Source organism: Sebastes fasciatus, chromosome 1 (genome assembly GCF_043250625.1).
Source record: "Sebastes fasciatus isolate fSebFas1 chromosome 1, fSebFas1.pri, whole genome shotgun sequence".
Classification (NCBI taxonomy): domain Eukaryota; kingdom Metazoa; phylum Chordata; class Actinopteri; order Perciformes; family Sebastidae; genus Sebastes; species Sebastes fasciatus.
In genome coordinates this window covers 3,369,682-3,393,521 of record NC_133795.1, presented here as the reverse complement: position 1 = coordinate 3,393,521, position 23,840 = coordinate 3,369,682, and the positions used below count along the sequence as shown (strand labels likewise).

The window sequence follows — 23,840 nt, the reverse complement described above, 5'->3', positions numbered from 1 at the left end:
ATCCTAAAGTCCTCAAACGTGGAATTGTAAAATGAAAATTAACGCACAAAATCAAAAATGGCTGACTTCCTTTCAGGTGAAAAAAATTCTAAGAATGTTGATCTGTTCTTATAGATGAGAACAACGATGCCACCAAATTTCATGAACATCAGAGGAACTTTTTCGCAACTCTGGCACTGAACTATGCAATTTTCGTGTGCCAATTTTCATGAGTTTTCATCTATCCCAAGCCCCTCAAAAATAAAATAAAATAAAATAAAATAAAATAAAATAAAATAAAATAAAATAAAATATAAAATATAAAATATAAAATATAAAATAAAATAAAATAAAATTCTCGTGCTCGGGCCCTAATAAATAATTAATTTAGCATCCCTAATAAAATCAACTGCAACCCACATGTGGGTCCCGACCCAGTCTTCTGGAATCACTGGTATAGAGTTTTATTGTTTAATAAGAAAAGTTTTGACAACACATATATGGGGTTCCTGTATTTTAAAAACTGTGTGTTTGATTAGGAAGCATACGCTGCTTTCTTGGCCTCAGTGATCGTGTTTAACTGTGTGTGTGTTTTTCATTGTGTTTTTTTATTCTCAGTGTGATTCAAGAGGTTATTCAAACTAAATTATTAGAGGCCCTAGAGCCTTCTTTAATGTGATGAGTTTATCTACTTTAAAATCAAAATGTGACAAATAATACACAAGTGAACATTCCACAACCAATAAAGTAAGAAAACATGTTTTAAGTGTATTCACTGGATCTTGGAAAAAGGTGCAGTTTAAAGACATCCAGTCCATTTCACATTAATAATAGAAGGCACTAGCATCGTGTGCATCAATACAGTACATGGTGTGTAGCTTGCTCACCAGAAACACAATTAAAATACAGAGAAGCAGCTGATGTATTCATAATAATTATTAATGAAGAGAATGAGTTAGATCTCTCCTGGTGTTTTCCAGATTGGAGTCAAAATATGAGAATTAGAGTTTTACACTGACTGACAGAAACTTCAGACGTTAGCAATTAATGTGGATGATTGAGTTGGCCTTTTAATGCCAGGCCTGTGTGAAATGGTGATAATTACAATGCAGCGTGGATACTACCCAGCCTCAGCACACACACTAATGAAATATGCAGAGAGGCAATAATATCCTCAAGGTGCTATAACTGACTGGAATTGCTCGATACGTCTCGCTATTATTGGCCATGTGATGTCACACATTATATTATTTATATTATGATAACACTGCTCTGGTAATCCACACATTGAAATGCTCTGGCGCTGCAGGTTGGGGATCCACTAGTCTCGCATAGCCAGAGCTAAAGAAAGGTCACACATCATCATTCTGACTTGTTTGTTTTTCTTTAAATCAATCCCAGTCGTCTTGGGCGATGCTAAACCCACGACGCGACGACGGTGCCCTCAAAAATTAGGTAGTGCAGATAGCGGAAAAGGAGGAGGCTTATACCTACAGTAGTATATAGTTTGGTCAGAAACATGCACACCAGCAGCCTGCTGGAGGTCATTTTGTAGGGCTCTGGCAGTGCTCCTCCTGGTCCTCCTCGCACAAAGGAGCAGATACCGGTCCTGCTGCTGGGTTGATGCCCTTCTACGGCCCCGTCCAGTCCTCCTCGTGTAACGTACGATCTCCTGGTATCTCCTCCATGCTCTTGAGACTGTGCTGGGAGACACAGCAAACCTTCTTGCGACCGCACGTATGGATGTGCCATCCTGGAGGTGCTGGACTACCTGTGCAACCTGATTGGGCTGGAGGTATCGCCTCATGCTACAAGTAGTGACGAGGACACTAGCAGAACACAAAACTATGGAAGAATCAGTCAGGAAGGATGAGGAGAGAGACATTGTCTGTGGCCACCACATGCAGAACCATTCCCTTTTTGGGAATTGTCTTGCTGTTGCCTCTCCATTGCACCTGCTGCCACTTTCATTTGCACCAAAGCACGTGAAAGTGATTCACAATCACTTGTGCTTCCTAAATGGATAGATTGATATCCCTGAAGTTTAACTGATGATGGTGTTATACTGTGATGATTAAGCAGAGTATATATAGAAGAGCGAAAACATCTCTTCTATGGCAACATTGATTTTTTTTGGTTTTGATATGTGATCGTGAGAATCCAGCTGCCATGCAAGCAAAAGAGCTCAAGCTGCTAAAATAGAACATTTTACTAGGCTATACCAAGAGCACTAATAAGACGTTCCTTCAAAACAAACTGACACCATGAGGCTCTATTTTTGTGTTGGCAAAGCTGGTATTGTAAGTGGGAGGAGAGGCGTGGTAGAGGGTGTGGTGATGTCAATGTAGCAGCAGGGTACTGTCATCTTGGTGCCAAGAATGAGTGCGTCTGGCGGGGTCCGCCGCCCGCCTGCACAGAGCGGGTCGACAGCTCAGCGCCCCTTGTGCTCCATTATTTTGGTCCCTTTATGTGGTGAAAACACACCCACATAAATCCCTCTATTTATTTATTAATTTATGTTTTGCTCGCTTTCCACTTTCATTCTTCGTTTTCCAACCAGCTGACGTGTCATCACACAGCGTATGTTCTTCAATAACATCCGGTCAATCAGAGAGTATTTCTTCGTTAAAGAAGAGCAAAGAACAGCGCTGAATTGTTTTCTCGATGGAAGTTTTCACTCTTCTCCCGACTGGCTTTGGCAAAAGTTTGATTGACAGGTGGTTATTTCTCTCTGTTGAAGATATCTGACCTTTGGTTCCCACTTCTAATAAGGTTTGACATCTAGTGGGTGAATGTTGTCAATGTTATCAATAGCACCTTTAAAGATGATGCTACCATCGTCCTATAACAATGCAGCTGACCTGTGTGGTTATGGTGTTATAATATATTGTGTTTTATTGGTAATAAATGAAATTGTTCATAGAACTAAAGCAGTAATTAGTGATTTGAATTTGACATAATCAGTTTGAGTAAGTCCACTTAAAGTCAGTTCAGTGAAACAAAGCAAAGGCAATTAAGTTGGAACTACAAAGTATAGTTTAGTTGGTCTTACTAAATACAGTTGAGTAATGGAGGTCCAACTGTTTTAAGTTACATTTACTTAAGTGAGTTAAGTCAATACAATGAAATATCTTTATGTTGGTATTAATCAACACAGTTGAGTTTAGCTGAACACTGACCTATTAATTAAATCCAAGTCGACCAGATAATGTTTGAATTGCCTAATACAGTCATGTTGGTTGAATAATTAATCAGTTAATGCTATCTTAATAAGAATAATAAATTATATCTGACCCATCTCAGTTTGGTGGAAATTGAAGACAACTGGACTAAGTAAATCCAAGAAATAGTTTTTTTGAGTGTTATGTTTGTTATATCTTTGGCTGGTTTGACACTTCTAAACAATAAATGAGCACACAAACTTCTCTCAGAAAATGTTACCTCATTTAATTTTCATATAAATTGAGTCTGAACGTTTTACAGAAATGGGTTTGTCGCTCCACATTAATTTTAAATTGACCTTCAACAGCCTTCGGATACATTTACAACTCTAATGTTCTCATTAATGTGTCGCTCCCGGCTGCGTCCACACAACTTGTTTAATCGGAGTTCAAATCCAAATCTAAACAAAGCCGGTGATGGTTGACAGAGTTCTGACAGGCGGTGCCGCGGGGCCCACTTTAATGGAACAGGACTGTTTATCTGTGGATGCAGGGTCAGCGGTGATGTGCTCCGTCACTCCAGTGTTGGCCGGTTCCTTGATGAAGGTCAATTGGTGGCCAGTGAGTTTATTAGCAACACAAATTACACACTCACTGCTTTCCTACGAAGAGGAGTTGACAGAGATAATTCAAGCCGGGATGGGGAATAACTAACTAAAGTGAAGGAACTGTGGGATCGTTATAGGATGCTCAACATGTTGTAATGTTTATTGTGGGTTGTAGGGCTGCAACTAACGATTATTTTAATTTTCTCGTTTAATCGATTCGTTTTTTGGTCTATAAAATATCAGAAAATGGTGAAAAATGTTGACTAGTGTTTCCCAAGATTAATGATAAATATATCTACAGGCCTAAATAGATAAATACAAGTTTAAAGGGACTGTTTGTAACCTTTTACACGTGAAATATAGAGTGATATTGTGGTTTTAGCTGACACGTGTCGCCTCACTGTTTTGAGCGATGCTCGTTCATGTCTATTTAGAGCGAGCAAGCACGAGCCCGACGCTGACTGACATTGACTTAACAGCCACAGGTGTCGCTGTTAACAAGCATTTCGGATTCTTACAAATAGTCCCTTTAAGGAGCACTGCAGTAACCCTAAACCGAGGGTAAGAGGGTCATGAGATAAGACCGTAGGCCAGAGGTGCCCTAGAACAAGCCAACTCATAAATGTTACCTTGATGTCCTTTGATTTAAAAGAGTATCACAGCATTTGCATCAATGGGTTTCAAATATAGCAAAATCTCAGACTGAAGTCCTGACTCTAATGTGAATAATAACACAGTATGCACAGCATTGCAGAATCTTTTCCCTTGATATTACCATAGACATTTAGGATATAGAGACATATGTGTATATTGTTCCTCAGGTGTTGACCTGCCACGAAGCCAGACAGGAGATGCATTCTCTGTTATAAACTATTCAAGTCTTTTAGTGTGTGTGGGGGATCCAAAGGAGTTGTAAAGTCTTCCCAGTCTTTATACTCAATTCAATTTATTTTTTACATAGCGTCAAATCGTAACGGAAGTTCTCTCAAGACGCTTTTCATATAGAGCAGGTCTAGACCGTAGTCTATAAAAAGCCACCCAGAGATGGTGGAGGTAAATGTGATGCTGTGGTGGATCCACTGGGTGGCAGCCAGGATCCACGTCTCTCTCTCTCTCTCTGTGTGTTTACTCCGCCTGAGACCAGCTGCAGCGTCTCCTCTCTGATTTCATGTGGAGCAGCACGACTATACGGCAGCACGACTGCAGGCTTTTTCTGGAGTTCCTGTGAAACAGTTTACTTTGAACACAGAAGTGTGAGAAGAAAACAGATTGAGAAAGCCTCATGTTGACACCTCACTGTCTGTTTGTTTGTTTGAGTATTTCTTGGCATTCGGTGTCTCTCTGAAGCCAGTCAATGTTTTTCAAGCAGACATAACAGCCAGAATAAGAAATGAGAGAGAAGCTGATCAACGGCAGCAGCAGCAGAGGACTGGACACAGTCGCAGTATTAAACCACTGAGCAGTGTTTGGTATCTGATAGGTCTTTAAAGCCACGGACCGTTAGTCAAACTGGGCTTACTGGATCTCATCGTTTCACCAGTACCTGAAGCATTTTCTTACAGTTTTCGTAAAACATGATGTGAACGCCCAGTTAGATGCAGAGCCGGTCCAAAATATCTCTGGCACCATATGTTGGATTAGATTAAAGCACAGTTGCAGATAAAGATCAAGCCACACTTATATCATTAATATTATACTATTTGTAGAATTAGATGGCTGAGTAGGATTATTTCCGACTCGTGTGATCCAAACATTTCCAATAAGTCCAGAGCGTTGTAAAGTCCAAAAGTCAACATTTATAGAAAAAAGACAGATATAATCATATCCAAAATTTACAAAACGTTTTTATCTATCGAAAATACTCTGCTTCAATCCACATTTGTTGGCATTTAGCAAACAAATTATTCATTCAAGAATATTTAATAATTTTTTTTATTATCTCCGCCAAGGCCAAAAGCCTTGTTGGTGTGTCTGTTAGCAGGATTACTCCAAAAGTCCGCAATGGACTTGAATGAAATGTTTTGGAGGGGTGGGGTGTGGCACAATGAACAATCCATTAGATTTTGGTGGCGATCTTTTTACAGATTCCGATCAGCCTGAGCATTAAGACCTCCGGGGGGCGACACCTGTAGATTCTGCGTTTTTTCACATTAAACTCGGTGAAAATACGGTTGAGTTGGACCAAAGCACACTTGGTGATTGTTGGAAAGAGTAACGACGACGGTTTGTGAGTTTGATTTTGTTTCTGTCTAGTTTGAATGAAGTGTTTTATGATGCTCCGCTATGTACAGCTGATCTCAATATAAACAAAAATACACGAGGATGATGGCGCAAGCTGAACGGAGAGGCGGGGGGGGGGGGGGGGGCGGCGGAGGTCTGCGCTCTCCGAGTGCCATTCTAGTTATTTATTATTTATACCTTTTAATAGCACTGTTACAATGTGGAAATATATAACAGCGTTTTGGTCAGTATATTATGTTGACTCCCTGTCAGGCCTAAGCATCAGGGATTTAAGAGATTTTTAAACTAATATTCGGTCAAAGCTTCGACTATTCGCTGTTCAATACTACCGAGGCTCTGCAACCCATCAACCCATCCATCCATCCATCCATCTTCTTCCGCTTATCCGGGGCCGGGTCACAGGGAATCCAGACGTCCTTCTCCCCAGCTACGTTTTCCAGCTCTTCCTGGGAGACCCCCCCGAGGCGTTCCCAGGCCGGCCGAGATATGTAGTCTCTCCAGCGTGTTCTGGGTCTACCCCGGGGCCTCTCACCAGTTGGACGTGCCCGGAAAACCTCCAAAGGGAGGCGTCCAGGAGGCATTCTGATCAGATGCCCGAACCACCTCGGCTCCTGAACCCAAAACAACTCTAGTATCTTTCAAAGTTACAATCTTTCCCCCAACAATGTTTCAGTAAACTGTGAATCTATCCTGTTATGTTCTCACTCCCACCTCCGAAGTCCCAGCAGCACATTGTTAATGCTTGAATTCCTAAAATTCTCACATCCTATAATATCTTAAGATTAGGGAAATATAGTGGTTATACTGGTTAATGTATGGTTACGGTACCGCTAGTCTCGCATAGCCAGACATATCTCCACAGACGTCTCTTTATACATTCATGGCCACAGACTCATTGGCGTTTTCAGTCCAAAATGGCGGCAGTGCTAACGCAGCACCATCTAGCGGCTGTTGTCAAAAAAAACACCAGAGTGTCGCCTCTTTGCTCCTACAGTATACTCTTTGCCTAAGCTGTAAACAGAAGACCCCGTTGTGACTGCGGAGCATCATCTTAGTTCACTGAAGCCTCGGGGCCGGCTCTGAGACTCAGTTAGAGAAGATCAGAAAGATGATGCGACTACTGGAAGTCAAATGTCAGCAGCCTTTTTGATTCAATCATACATCTCAGTGAGTTTCAATGTGATATTATGATGTGGTGGGAAGAAACAGGGAGGACCTTTACATGACAAAATATATGAATTTCTCAAATCTTGAGGGGATCCTTGTGTTTTTAAATTTTAAATGAAGGATCATTTTGTTCCTTTTGTATTATTACAAAGGAAATGGTGTAACATTACGTCAGTGAAATCCACACAACCTTACTCTGTGTTTGATTTACAAGTGAGCAGATGGAGGGTAATGTTGTCTCAGTCTTTTCAGCCCTGCTTCCTCATTCAGGCTGACACCTCCAGTCCGAGCGCTCTGTGGTTTTCTGAAGAATAAAGCAACTGTGGAGCAGCTAAATGCCTTATAAAATATTCCATAAAGAACATCAAATACTGACTCTTTCATACAGAGCACATGAGGGAATCCATTTCTTCAAAATCCCCCGTGTCCTTCTCTAACCCCTGAATCGCCCCCTCACATCTGCCTCTTCAACTTTATCTAAGACAAACAACGAAGACAGGCACTGTACCTCCTTCTTACCTCTGCCTTTAAATCACACATAATGAAGAGAGGAGCTTGTATTCCCACGTCTGACAGTGAAATAGAGATCGTCTGCTTCTTGGATTCGTGGTGAAGACTTTGATCTTCTCTACTATAACAGTCAGCTAAATGCTGAAGATGTAAGTTAAAGGTCCAGTGTGTGGGGGGTATAATATTAATAACTATGTTTTCATTAGTGTATAATCACCTGGAACTAAGGCTGCATTCACACCAGATCAGGCGTTGGGGCGATTCTGCACAGCGGTGTGGGAGAGTCACTTAAATAACTTAAACTAGACAGCGATTTTTGTCACGGAACTTCCATACTTAAGTTACGTCACACTTCCGATATTATTTTAAGCTAACTAAGTAGTTTTGTTGCCTAAGTCTAACCAAGTCGATCTTTTCCTAAACTTAACTAAGTAGTCGTATTTTGAAAAGGCAGGAGCAAAAATTGACCTACCGTGAGACTGTGTTGTGTGATCTGGCTCACTACCGGTTATATATATTCCAAGATAAACAAGTATCCATCACAGCACTTTCTCTTATTAATTGGTGACTTCATGGCTACAACAACATATTTGTATTCCCTACCTCGGTCTGGACAAATTGAGTGAATGTGAGCAAGGTTATGTTGTTGGAAATGAGCCTACTTCTCTCTTGATTTATTACCTCAGTAAACATTGTAAACATGAGTTTATGGTCTCAATCTCTAGTTTCAAGTCTTCTTCAATACAGCATGATGTTCATTTAGTAAATTATGGTCCCATTTAGAGTCAAATAGACCATAAAGCAGGGGATGCTTTAGGGCGGGGCTACCTTGTGATTGACAGGTCGCTACCACAACGTTGTCCGATCTGGGAGTTGTCCGTGTTTTCGTCATATTGAACTTTAAGCCTTTTACAGTATGTTTTCAATTCATGAAAGTAAATTGGAACATTTTGGTCGCCTAAAAATGTCTTATTCAGCGTTTGGCTGTAGCTCCACACTCTCGTGTCACTTCTGGTTGCAAAAAAACAAGATGGCGATGACCAAAATGCCGAACTCGAGGCTTCAAAACCGTAGTCCACAAACCAATTGGCTCGCCTGGAAAGTAGACGAGATCAGGCGGCAGCAGCAGGGGGCGATGACAAAAAGCTGCGGTCAAGTCGAAGAGTTTCCAACAGCCTTCAACGATTTACAGGAAGTCACAGATGTAGTTACATCCTGTTATATTCGATCTGAGGCCGCTTGTAGTTTGCAGACGTAGTGGGGATTCATTTATTAATCTATGTGGAAATGTGCGTGTATCTGGCATTGGATTCTATCCTTTATTACTTTTATGTCTGCCACGTTAAGCACTTTGTAATGAGCACTCGTTTTGATAAGAGTTATATAAATGACCTTCATTACCTCCGCCAAGGCCAAAGGCCACCGGTGGTGGATTGTCTGTCAGCAGGATTATTCCAAAAGTCTGCAATGGATTTGAATGACATTTTTTGGAGGGGTGGATTAAGGATTCCGATCAGCCTGAGCATTAAAACCTCAGGGTATAACACATGTGCAGCGTAACTGATGAGGCGTTGATGACACGTGACCCCGCCTCCTTCCTTCTGAGAGCAGAGAGACACGTGTGTGGATGCGTGGCGAGCTGCTGGCCGTCCACGGTGAGAAAGAACAAAGCGGTAGCTGACGGGATGAGAGACAACGTAGTGTAACGTTATATAAACATAACAAGGCTGCTGAATGAGAGAGACATCCGCCGATACGTTACACGGAAACACACCGTGTTAATAACAAGCCGGCCACCTCACGGTACCGCCAAGCTGTGAGCTGTGATCTGTTTTTAAAGTCGCGCACCTCGGCAGAGGTCTGCGCTCTCCAAGTGCCGTTCTAGCTAATATTATTACCAACCACACAACAACAAGTCGGACACAAATCTAACCGGCATTGCGCGGCGATCGCCGATGATCGATTCTGCGCAGGCCTGGCTCATCTCCATCAAGACTAATGAGTGACGGCGCGGTAACTACGTCCCCTTCTTAAATACAGTCTATGTACATGTTTGAATGAAGAGGGAACATTCAGCTTTGTGGTCGTCGATTCAACCACTGCTGCACAACAACAGAGAAAAACACTTATTTCCATGAAAATGGAGCCGTTGTTACTTTCAGCTCTCTTTACAGTTCTCAGGTCTCAGGAAGTTGATTTTATAACCCGCCCCCTCACCTCACAGTCTCACATGCACACACACACACACACACACACACACACACACACAGCCCAGAGGGAAACAATAGGAAGCTGGAGAACACTGCATTTGCAACTGGAGCAGACACAGTTCACCCGACAGGATTTCTCTCCAAATCCTTCAATTGAATTCCTCCCTCCCTCGCAGAAGATGCTGCTGCTGCTCCCTTTGCAGCACCAATATCCTCCGAGCAAACACTTGCGTCAGCTGTTTGTGTTTGCCAATACATTATGACTCTGAATATTTTAAAAGGCAAAGCGGAGTTTGCTTTCCGCAACACTCGTCACTTTGAGGAAGAACCGGTGTTGTGAATTAATTCAAACTCGCGCCTCATTTAGCTTCACATAATTATACGGCTCGCTGTGATGAGCATATTTTGTCAAATGATTCAATATTACATGAGCAGGTGAGTTATTGATACAGAAATCTATCTCTTTCTTTTCTTTTTTTTCTTACTTAGAGAGGATTTGGAATATAAATATCAACCAGATAGACGAGGCAAACTCTTAGAGTCCTCTTAGACATGTTTTAGTCTTTTTTAGGGGCTTACAGGAGGTCTTTGGGGGGTTACAGGGGGTCTTTAGGGGGAGATAGCAGGTCAACAGTAGACCACATAGTCACATAGAAGTGGTGTACATCATCTGGAAGCTGGGAACATGAAGATTCATTTGAGATGCAGTTTGCCATTTATTACACAGATTGATTACACAGAATTTTTTTTAGCATTTGAGAATTGATAAAATGATCAAAAATCCCTCCAAAATAGCACATTAAGACACCAAGACTGGGTCTGGGAGATGGAATAATACCTTCATCCCTCTCCACAACAGTGGCTTATTGAAAACTAAAGCAAGGACATTTATTATTTTAAGGATCTCCCACAAGCCTCATTAAAATAAAATCTTGCTTTTGTTTGATAAGTATTTTTCGGTCAAGGCAGCCTGCAGTCGGCAGGAAAAGAAATGTTTGGATTGAACGCTTCTGCAAACCACGGATATTTTTTTTTTAATGTGGACGATTTTGCATAGTATATGGAGCAGCCTTTTTTTTAAAGATATGTGGTATAATAACGAGTATAAAGAAGAAACACAGGACTCGCTGTTGGTGTCCCCTGTGTGAAACCAAAAGTAAACATCGACTTTATGCTTGTTACGTAACGTTGTTACTCTTAGTCGACTAATCCGTCGTTTTGGTCTCGGTCGACTTAGATTTCTTTAGTCAGTTCAGAGCACATCTCTGGTAAACACAAGCTGCAGTGGGTAGAAATGGAGCAAATATGATTATAAAAAGTTATTTTTATAAAACGGTCACTATATCCTGAGAAGTGCATGAGACAGGTAATCTGAAAAAAATCACATGCCTCTAGTGTCCTCCGGTGCTCCTAAGGGCATCTGCAGGATTTCACAGACCGGAGGAAAACAAGCAGTAAGAACTGATCTGGAGTCTGCCGTCTATGAGAGCCGGCTGTCAATCACTCGCGAACCCCGACCAAACGGTCAAACTAGGCAGCGCTGATCAAATATGAATCAATATTCTGTTACGTTAATGTCTATTTCTCTCCTAACATGTTTTCAGAATCATCTTGTAGTGCACGGTTTAGCTGTAAAATGAGAACGTTTGTGACCCGACAGCCATGTTGAGATCAAGTTGAGGAAATACCAAGCACCGCCCACCAGCCGGAGCACAGCCAATAGGAACGCTCTCTCAATGAAATGACCTGTGATTGGTCAAAGTCTCCCCTAGATTTTTTAAAGCCTGAAAACGGAGCCATGAGGAGAGGTTAAAATAACTCTGGAAGAGACGTGACTTACAGTACAGAAGTTACGTGGCAAATAAATCACACGAAGAGCGGTCTCCTGGGAGAAAGTCCGGTGTTTTCTGACCCACCCATCCACCCCGACCTCCTCCCTATGTGGCATTTGCCACTCTTTATACTTCTCACTTCACAAGTACTTTGGATTACATACAAATTGACCATCACGAAATACATGTGTCTATGTACACGAATCAATACATTCACAGTTAGCGACTATTTCACGAATTTCTGTGCGACTGGGCTAAAAGGGGAGACTCATGGGTCCCCATAGAAACCATTTACATTCACATATCTGGAGGTCAGAGGTCAAGGGACCCCACTGAAAATGGCCATGACAGTTTTTCTTCGACATAATTTTCCGTAAATTTGGAGTGTTATTTAACCTTCTTCTCAACAAGCTAGTATGACATGATTGGTACCGATGGATCCATTAGGTTTTCTAGTGTAATATGATACCAGTATCTTTGCTTTAACTTCAAAACAAATTTGCGTTAACGTGTTATTATCATGTCAACTTTGACAGCTCTAGACTTTATGAAACGTCGGCCTTCGACGTCTCCTGTGGTTAACAGAAACGTACAATGCCGTAATTTTTTCTGGCGACTCCGTTGGTCGAGCTTCTTATTCTCTGGGTGAAAAATAAACTCACAGTAAGTCAGAGTTCTCCGTTGTGAGAGCTTTATTTTCCTCCTCACGGTGCATCACATGCAATCCGTCCTCACCAGTGGGCTGAAATGATACTGTCAGCGCGGCGGGGTTCACTTATAGGACAGCAGCTGCTGCTAGTGGAAGTGATAGCATACATAATGGTGTGATTTGAATTGCCTCAGTGCTGTTCAGGAGAACGTAGCACACCGTTATCTACGATTCAACAGTAATGTTTATTTTCTGTGCCCTTTCATTGTACTTGATGTCTATCAGCCGTGTTATCGATGAGCAGAGCGTCGCAGCTATTTAGACTGGCGTGAGCCGAGCGCGTCCCTCCGTTTCATTCAGCCCGCGTCGACTTGAGCTGATATAAATTGAGTGAATGCAATTGATTTTGGGCGTCTGCCTTTCAGCGGAGGGGGAAGTTGGTGAAAAGAGGAAGAGACAGCAGCACCTCTGTGCAGCGAAGAGGAGGAGAAAGAAATGTGTGCGAGAGCGATAGAGACAGACAGATGGTGTTGCTACACAGGAGCCTGCCCTAATGTAGTTTAGTTCAGCCCTTATCGCCGCTGGCAGCATTTTGGCACAATTTAAACAGATAGGGGGAATAGTAAACACAGCTAAGCTTTAAAAGATTTATTACAAATTTCACAACACATTAGCAGCGTGAACTTTGCCAAACAAATAAAGCCAAATTGTCATATTTTAGACAGAGATTGTCGCTGTTTTTAGCAATGGTAAATTAATATGGATATGACTGCAGCAATATTACATTTGAATTATTTAGCCATGCTGGTGGTGTGGCTTTAGGGTCGCTCCACCACTTTGGTCTAGACTGAAATATCGCTGCAATTCACCCTTCGTTAAGTCCCGCCCCTCGAACGCAAACTGACCAATTGTAGCATAGGTTTGGCCGATCGGACCTCAATCAGTCCGCGATGTGTTTTGGTGCATTTACTGCTGTACTTTCATCTGGTCGAGCACCGTCTGATCAATCTGATCACCCCCAGCAGCGGAACATCATTGTAATTGGCCCCGGTGCATATTTTTTTTTCTTGGGCCCTCGCACCAAACACAAGCTCACACAACCACTTCAGACAATTGCAATGCAGACAATTGCTCTGCCACCATGGAGAGGCTCACCATGCAACTCCCATCCTGCAAACCAGCCTCTGATCATCACCACGGACAGCAGCCAGAGCGCCAAATTCATCAACGCTAATTTAACAGCGTGCTCTACAATTACAGTGCTACAGATTTAAATCCCTGATCTCACTCCTTCATAACAAAAATAAACCAGTACTGACCCATTAGAAGTTTATCCTACAGGTTTTGTTCTCCGCAAAGTCATCAACAACACTGCTTAGGAACCATGTGCTTTTTTATTGGAATGTCCCGGCCGTGAGCGATGGAGTGCGACGTGGCACGCCGTTTTGAGCTGAACTTTGGTCAGACGCGCAGCTGTTTCTATTTATTCCTGTCGCTCGCCTTGAAATCGCCTCAATGGACCAGAAGCTGCTGATCGGTGAAGTTGAAATTAAACAACACCTCCTGCATTTCACTACAAAAAACCTAAATAAGGCGGCAGCTGGCCGGAGGGAGATCGCCAGCCAGAGAGCTGAAAGTTTTCTACTTGCTGTCGGCTATATTGTTTTTCATTTCCAGTAAATATTACAATATTAAACGTGTGTTTTCTGTTTAAAAAGAACAAACGTAGGAAGATAATAATAATGTATTTATATAGCACCTTTCAAAACAAGGTTACAAAGTGCTTTCCAATAAAAGCAAAATAAAAATAATTAACACCCACAACTTAACATCTAAACAAAATAAAATCACATAAATAGTTACAACAATGCACCATCAGTGAAGAAAGAGCCACAATATAAAAGTGAGTCTTAAGAAGAGATTTAAAGGAAGATACTGAGTTTCAGTTCCATCCCTGAGGGGCCCTGACGGCAAAAGCCCGGTATGTCATCTTTGTTGACAACTTTGGATTTTGGAAGCGTTAGCAGGGAACCTGCCAGAGGATCTGAAGCATCGATCAGGCTCACAGGGAGTCAGCAAATCACAGATATCGGCAGGAGCCAGACCCGTCAAGGCTTTAAAAACAAGCAGCAAAATCTTAAAATCAATTCTAAAACTCACAGATAACCGGTGAAGGGCAGCAAGGATTGGTGCGAGGTGGTCGCTTCTCTTAGTACGAGTTAAAGAGATAAGTGGTTACGTCTCCAGTCTGATCTCCACAGCTGATAGGTCGCCTACGTGGTTTGTTTACATGACGTAACAGAAGTGTGTATAACAGATTCAGTGTGGACACGGTGGAAGGAAGGTGGAAGGCGATTTTTGGGCCCCTGACAGCTTCTGGGCACCGTCGATATTTACGCCAGAGCCTTCCAAAACCAAAATAAACCATATTATGTGACCATTATTGTTAAGGTTTGGTTAAGTTTAGGCACAAAAGACAACTTGGTTAGACTAGAAAGCTTGTGGTTTAGGTTAAAATGAGGGCTACTAATGTTGTTTCGACTGCCCTCTGAAGAGAGACAACATGACAACGTGTCATTACCTCGTCCCTGTTTCACAGTTAACCTTTCCTGGCCGCGTATTTGTCCTCAAGTCTGATTTATACACAGTCAACGTGTCATCTCAGCCGACCGTACGATACGTCAAAACATATTGAACCGAATCCCGATGAAGCGAGGTCATCTTTTATCAGCTGCATTAAAAGCGATCATTTCCTGCAGGAGAAACGAGCGCCGCTGTAACGTCTGTTTTGCTATCTTGAGGCACAGTTTGCTATCAGCGGCAGATATTTATAGCTGCACACCAAACTCAATTTCCTTGCCTTCGATTACAGTGGGCGGTAATCCTCTAAAACTTATTGCTATGTCCTTAGTTTTTAAAATGTTCAAGTCAGAGACGAATTCATCACAGCACGACACAAAGTCATCAGTAACACACTCGCATTCTTTCATCTCCTCCGCTGCAAACGGCCGTGAGGAGAATCCCCGCGGTCCGCAAAATTACCTCCGCAAACCTGCAGTTCATCATTTCTTTGCACTAAACAGGCTTGCAGGCATCAAATGTTCACAGAAAGCTGCTGCTGTTCTCCCTAAATGGCAACACACTTCTCTAATGGTTATATTTTAGGGGCCTTATTGACGGTAAATGGCTCCGTGTACCAGTGTTACCTTACAGGGCTTTGGGAGTAATATCGTCTGATTCAATTTTCTAACACAGCGTATGAGAACAGTATAAGCACGGCACTAATTATCAGATCACAGCTTCAGGATTTAGTTTCTAACTTCCCACTCTGTTACACGAGCTAGTGTATAAATGTTCCTGTGATGTTAATGTATTAAGTTGTGTGAGTTAAAGTGGAACTAATCAAACACAAAAACACCCACTAAAAGAAACCACAATCGCTAAACAGTTCAATAGAAGTATGAGTACTGGGCTTGAGGAAGAGAGCAGACGTATACTGGATATACACAGAAATTCATTTGTGTCACATTTGCATCAAATATTGAGGCTAACAAACACAAGGCTTTCATCCAGGAGACCGCTGTTCATGTCCCGTACGTTAAGTTTCACTTTGACGTTGATCTTTCGTGTCCCGTGTTCACAACGTTTAGTTTTATTTAACTGTAAAAACATAGTAGTTTTAAGCCCAACCATGGAGTTTTTTATTTTTTTTAAAACTAACTCTAGTAGTTTTGTTGCCTAAAGCCGGGGACACACCAAGCCGACATCAAAGAACTAGCGGCTCACGTCGCCTTTGTCTCGGCCAAAAAGTTGTACTCTGAACACACTGCAAAGGCGACAGCCGACGGCCGACTACCACGTACATTCTGCGCCTGCGTGAGATGAAATAACTCTCCACACCAGCAGGTGGCGGTAGTCTGTATTCGTCATTCAAAAAGGGAAACCAGAAGCCCGAGGACGGCGGATAAACAAGCCGTTGTTATGATACGTACATGAAACTAAGCGGCGCTTGCTCTCACTCACAACTTAGCTTGATTCCTGATTGGTCGTGTTGTTAGTTGTCTGTTTGTTAGTGAATATTATACTAGGGTGTGTGCTTTTGTTTTACCTCTTTTCGCGCCACTCGAAACCCCTCGCTTTTTGTCGTTATAATCCTAAGTATTGTTCCTTTAATTTCATCCACAACACAAGTGACTGCCTGATATATATACTGTCTGTATGTCACATCTCTTACCGTGACTGGGTTGTAACAGTCCGTGACGCTTGCTTGCGTTGCATTCAGTTAGGACGAGCTGTAATATGTAATCTACACACAGCATCCCATTACACTAGACTTCTCTGTGTTGTACACATTACATTCCCTCTGGATTTGTTTTTTTTCAACCTTAAAGTTCAAACTGCGCCTATGCTTATGGGTAACGTAGACGTAGACTACGTCCATATTTCATACAGTCTATGTTTTTACATTACACGTCATTTGAACCAGTGTTAATACAAACACATTGATTGTGTTGGTGGTTGTGTACATTAATACGTGCGACGTGTGAGGAGACATTTATTCGTGACATCAGCTGCTGGTTGCTTATTTCTCCTGCCACTGAAAAGAATCCTGGTTTCATCTTTAATACCGAGGTAATAAAGAAATATGTCAGTTTAGGTGCATGGTTAGATTCCATCAACAGCTCCCAACAACAACAACAACATGTTTGTCTCTCTGCAGCCTGTCTGACAGCTCGGCTGACTCCTGCAGCTCCTGCTGTCTCTCCGAGGGGAGGAAGGGACAAAATGATTATTTCTCATGGCACTGAGTAATTGGCTATATATTCACTGGATATTCGCATGCCAAAAGTTTCACACTTTTTTTTTTTTTTTCGGATTATGAAATGCGCTTTAATAATGTGTGTGACACCTGACAGGGTTTTATTACATTTACATGTCATGTGTGACAGGAGTTGATTTTGTGACAACCTGTCGGTGCAGAACAGGGAACACATCTCGATGATAAATCTATAACATCAATAATAATCTATACTAATATACATGTAATAATTAAAACTATTAACTCGTGAGATGAGGCTGACCTTCCAAGAAAAACATCATCATCAATCATTTCAGCAAAATGCCAAGAAATGACATATATACACATTCAAGTGACGAAGCCCTCTTGACTCTTGTAAAGACGGAAAGGAAATATTGAGATGTTGTTATAGAGCCACGAAGTCAGCAGAGGGCGGGTAGACGGGTCAACGAAACGCCAGACGTTATGCGAGAAACCGCTGTTCGATTCCCGCGTCCTACCGACAGACAACGTTGATTTCTTGGAACAGGCCATTCTGACAATAAAGATCCACTTACCTTAAGGGGAGACATCACAGGGGTGAATAAGGTAAAACAAATTTAACTAATAGACATTAATTGCACAACATTTACATAATTTTTTGCATTACATGCATGTTAATAGGGCTGTCAATCGATTAAAAATATTTATCGTATGGTTTTCCATGATTGATTGCGATTAATCGCAAATTAATCGCACATTTTTTATCTGTTCAAAATGTACCGTAAAGGGAGATTTGTCAAGTATTTAATACTCCTATCAACATGGGAGTGGGCAAATATGCTGCTTTATGCAAATGTGTATGTATATATTTATTATTGTAAATCAATTAACAACACAAAACAATGACAGATATTGTCCAGAAACCCTCACAGGTACTGCATTTAGCATCAAACAATATGCTCCAATCATAACATGGCAAACTGCAGCCCAACAGGCAACAACAGCTGTCAGTGTGTCAGTGTGCTGACTTGACTATGACTTGCCCCAAACTGCATGTGATTATCATAAAGTGGGCATGTCTGTAAAGGGGAGACTCGTGGGTATCCAGAGAACCCATTTACATTCACTGATCTGGAGGTCAGAGGTCAAGGGACCCCTTTGGAAATATTCCCGACAGTTTTTCCTCGCCAACATTTAGCGTAAATTTAGAGCGTTATTTAACCTTCTTCGTGACAAGCTAGTATGACATGGTTGGTACGAGTGGATTCATTAGGTTTTATAGTTTCATATGATAACTAACTTTAAAACTGAGCCCGCTACAACCTCCGAAAGATCAATAGCATTAATACGTTAAAGAAATTAGTGGCGTTAAAACGAATTTGTGTTAAAGAATTATTATCCCATTAACTTTGACAGCCTTAATGTTTAAATTTGCAAATGAGGCATTATCTTATCAAATATGTCCTAATTGTCATACATTTCCAGAACAGAAATCTGAACATTGGATAAAACCAGGTTCAAAATTAATTTTGTTGACATATTAGAGTCAAAAGTTTTTACAGAGGGAGTTGTGGATGTCTGGAGTCTGAAGACGTTATGGAAGCAAAATAGACCAAAATCTCAAAATTGTGTGAGGTGACGTTTGTGACGTGTTTTCCATATGTTTCTTATGTACATATTTCACTTAGTTTATGTACTTATTTTAGGCCCAGCCATGACAACTTTCCTAAACCTAACTAAGTGGTTTTGTTGCCTAAACATAACTGTGACAGTTTCATGGTAACGACGTTAAATGACACGCGAGAGGCCTAAAATGTGTTATCATGACATGTGTAATGCATTAAAATGTTGTGCTAAATAAGTAAATTAATTTTATTATTATTATTTATTTTTTGCCTCTTTGTATTATTATTATTATTATTATTATTATTATTATTTTATTTTATTTTATTCTATTTTTTAATTTCAATTTTGAATGCTGATTTTGTTTTCTCTTGTGTACTCATTGTGTTTGTTTCTAAGCTCAATCACTTAAAAATTGGCTTATAAACTATTATAATTACAAACTGTAAATTGTATATTTGAAAACAACCTTGAAAAAAAGGGAAAAAATAAAGTATATATACATAAAAAAATAAAATAAAATGTTGTGCTATTTATACGCCTTCCCGTGAGATCAGGTTGTAAATCCGTACTGGACACTCTAGCTTTCCCTCTGCGTTGTATCTCCACAGAAAAATCAGGGGAAAAACTCCTTTTGTTTATTCCCATACGTGACGTTACCTTTCGTTTCTGCAGCTTTCATCACTTATCTCTGAAGTTCAAAAACTTAAATAATGTGTCGAGGGTGTTTTGATAATCTAATCTGAGGAGTTATTACCTCAATAGAATGTAAGAGTGGTTGCACATAATGCACCGTTAACTATTATTCTCCTATCATCTGCATCCAGGCCGATCTAAGCAGCATCTCATCCACTGGGTCCAGTATAGTCGGAGTGGCTGATGACTCCACCGGATGCTCTGGTCTCCGGCAGAATCCATTAGAGTCACTGTGCCATTTAACATCGTCCCTAAAAGCACTCACAACACCACCATGATGCTCGCACCGCGGCGGGCTACGGATGATACATTTGTGTAATAGCGGGCGGACAGACGAGGTGCTAGATGGTCGGGAATTATTTTAAATGAACTACAAAACCGAATTTACATGTGTATTAGACGAGCTGGAGGCAATTAACACGAGGGTGATTCACACAAATGGGTGCCATCGAGGCGTTATCATTTCAGACGGGAAAACAACTTCATGATTTCATTTCTGATCAGTGTGTGTGATAAAGACGTGTTTGCTGTCGGGAGTAAACACACACACACACACACACACACAACACACAACATACAACACACACACACACACACACACACACACACACACAACACACAACACACATACAACACATCTCCCACCTGAAGCATAAAACCGCAATCATTATCAGGCTCTGCTCTCTGACAAGGACACCGTTTGAGTTCAACCCTGTCACGGACAACATGGAGCCTGTCTGATTATGATTAGGAAAGTAATCAGAGGTAATTGCAGTTCTGTCAAACTATTCATGCTGCACATCTCTCTTGGTCATGACTTTCTGCTCCAAGATTAATCTGAAACCATTTTATCCTCCTGAGCACGTCACCACATTCTGAGTGAGTTGTCTCGACGTTAAAACGTGGCGTTAGTGACAGGAATCTATATTATCTGTAATTTATACAATTAACACATAGATAAAAGGTGTCTTATTAATCACAAACTATTTTTGTTTGTCGACGAGATCTTTGATTGACAGCTAACGTGACATATTTGGTATCAACGAATTCATTACATTCTCAAGAGTCACAGGATATCATTGGCTCGACCTGCAACGGCCTTCAAATGACAGTCAGATGATCCAACATCATTTTCAGCGGGTTTAAAAGTATAGTGCCAAATAAACCAGCAATTAAGGAAGAGAATAATTCAATTTCTTTTTAAGATCAATGGTGAGGCAGGCAGAGTCTAATTAAAATATAGGCCTAACCCAGGGATCTGCAACCTGCGTCTCTTCAGCTCCTCTCCAGTTTTATGTTTACATTTTCATTTTTATTTATCATTGTTGTAGGTCTATTGTACGACGGTACGACGAAGTATTAGGGCCACATTGAGGAAAAAAAATAAATCTGAAATTTCGAGAATAAAGTCATAATATGTGAATAAAGTCAGAATATTATACGGTAGTTATTTTTAGTATTATTTTCTTTTTTTTCTCATAAAGATATGACTTTACACTTTTAATATTACGCCTTTTTTCTCGTAAAGTTATGACTTTATTCTGGAAATCCCAGATTTGTTTTCCCTCAATGTGGCCCTAATACTCCGTAGTACATTGTCTCTTTGGCCCTCACTGCATTAGACTTATATACTATATACTTAGACTATAAACTGTGTTACCTTCATCGCAATGATCAAATGTTTTGAGGCTCCAGACAGATTTTTTTTTTTGCCTAAAATGTCTCTTGACAGTAAAGGTCGCTGACCCCTGACCTAACTTATGGTTCTATTTTTCCTTTTAAATGGTTAAATTATGTTAGAAATAGGCCTGCCAGTAGCTGTAGTTACATGTTTGGCCTATTTAAACAAGATAATTTAATTTAAAAGATATATATTCGCTTACCTTGTTTGTTTTTAAGTGTTACTGTTACTGATGCATTCTGGTCAGATTTAATTCTTTTCATTATGAAACAAGATTTGATCTTTGAAACATCTTTTTCAAAAAAAGGAGTCTTGAAAAAGGGGGGTGGGGGACTGTATAATCGAGGTCAATATTGTATATTATAAGCAGGTTAAGAGGTTATGTCAATCCTGTATGCACAACACTGCCGAAGAACTGAAGAACTGAGCTCCTTGTCATCCCAGTCAGTCCCTCTATACAACCATAGATCAACATCCAGCTCGGACCAACCAAACTCAAACCCACAACGTCTGCCCGGAATCCGGGTGTCACGACTGACGACCAGCTAACCTTTAAGGTTCACGTGGCATCAATTGCTCGGTTGCGTCGATTTGCCCTGTACAACATCAGGAAGATCAGACCGTACAGTACCTGTCAGAGCAGCACAACTCCTGGTACAGGCTCTTGTAATATCACACATTGACTCCCTGCATGCACATTCAAACCTCTGCAGATGATCCAGAACGCAGCGGCGTACCTGGATAACCCCTGGATAACCCCTGGATATTAGCATAACAATGTACTCAAGTACAGCATTAAAAGTGTATTTTATTGTTGTAAAAGGTCTGAGTATCTGAGTATGTGAGTAGCTCTGTGTACGCCGCCTCTAAGCTCAGCATGAGCTGGGACAGGCTCCAGGCTCCAGGCTCCAGTAACCCTGCTAAGGTTTAGCAGGTATAGATAATGGCTGGATGGATGGACGGGGTCCAAGTGAGTCTGGCTACTTCACTCCAGTGGGAGAGATTAATCTGCTGCTATGCATATTGTTGCCGTCATGTAAAAACCTGCAATTTAAGGGATTTTCGTGCTTAGCGGAAGGATTACATGCTCCCTCCTCTACAGGCTGAGGAATATCTCTCACCTCTTTCTCTGTTCGAAATTCTTCTAGAATCTAGAATAATTTAAAGAGGACATATTGTGCTTTTTTCCCCTTTCCTTTAGTGTGTTATATAGTTTTATTGTGCATTTAAAAAGTCTGCACAGTTACAAAACACAAAGTCCTTGAAGGATACTCTCTCCCACAGAAACGTTGCTCCTGAACTGCCAGAAAAGTCCAGACTTTTCTTTTGTAACGTGGTGATGTCACCAAGTAACGGGGCGTTTCAGACAGAGGGGGAAAAGAGGTGCTGCAGCACACCTGGTAGGAGAAAAGTAAAGCACTTTTTTGAACAGTAAAGCATGTAAACATGTCCCAGTGCAGGGGTCAGCAACCCTTACTATCAAAAGAGACATTTTAGGCAAAAAAAAAGAAAAAACAATCTGTCTGGAGCCGCAAAACATTTGATCATTGTGATGAAGGTAACACAGTTTATAGTCTAAGTATATAGTATATAAGTCTAATGCAGTGAGGGCCAAAGTGCAAATGTACTACGGAGTATTAGGGCCACATTGAGGGAAAAACATCTGAGATTTCCAGAATAAAGTCGTAATATTACGAGAATAAAGTCATAACTTTACGAGAAAAAAACGCGTAAAATTACTACTTTATAATATTACGACTTTATTTCTCGTTAACTTCTGACTTTATTCTCGTAATATTAAGACTTTATTCTGTAAATCTCAGATTTGTTTTTTCCCCCCAATGTGGCCCTAATACTCCGTCGTACCGTCGTACATTAGACCTACAACAATGACAAATAAAAATGAAAATGTAAACAAAAAACAGTTATTCATTTCCATTTTTAAAAACCCACTGGAGAGGAGCTGAAGAGACGCATGTGGCTCCGGAGCTGCAGGTTGCTGACACCTGGTCTAGTAGAAACCCAAAATACAAATATGCACCTGAAAATAAACATAATAGATCCTCTTTAATAAAAACAAGCATTTTAATCGAGCCGAAAAAAAAGTCTTGACATTTTCCACATAATAGATTTTGCACATCAACGTTGATATTTATGCACTTACTGTACATTTAATCTTTACAGATAAATTACAGTGTTTTCTGTGTAATGTATAAAGTGGTATTGAGTGGAAAGAGACCCCCACTGTTCTCATCTCTGTTAGGAGGATATCCCAGCACACTGAGGGTCATTGTGTATAAATACTGTGTTGTCTGTCAGCGCTGGAGACGTGTCCTTATATTCCATATGTTATGGCAGATGGGCAGTTCAAGTCATTTGACCTTTTTCTAGACATCCGGATTAATCACCGTGTATTTAAAGGTGTTTTTTCTGGCGACACAGTGACAGTGTTTCCCATAGAAAGCCAGGTACCGGGACATTCGTTGTTATACAGGAAAATATTTACATTATTTTTTAACTTCACATCACCTTATAGAGACTGACGGGGCCTGAGCCTTATTACAAAGTGTAAACCTTTTAATACAAAGTGGTTTCCAGTTTATTCCACTAATTTAAAGGACAAGTAATTACTTCATAATACACAGTAAAAATATACTGAACATTTTCATATTTACAAATTAAGCAGTTGTCACCAGGAGACGC

At 40.9% G+C, this 23,840-nt stretch overlaps 1 long non-coding RNA gene across 1 annotated transcript in view; it reads left to right on the top strand.

Annotated features, from left to right (window-relative positions):
• Positions 1-22,877, top strand: part of LOC141771623 (uncharacterized) — a 151,015-nt gene extending 128,138 nt beyond the window's left edge. Inside the window, exon 2 of the long non-coding RNA XR_012594743.1 lies at positions 22,773-22,877. This is a non-coding gene — a long non-coding RNA (uncharacterized LOC141771623). The remainder of the gene's footprint in view (positions 1-22,772) is intronic.
• Positions 22,878-23,840: the final 963 nt, after the last annotated feature.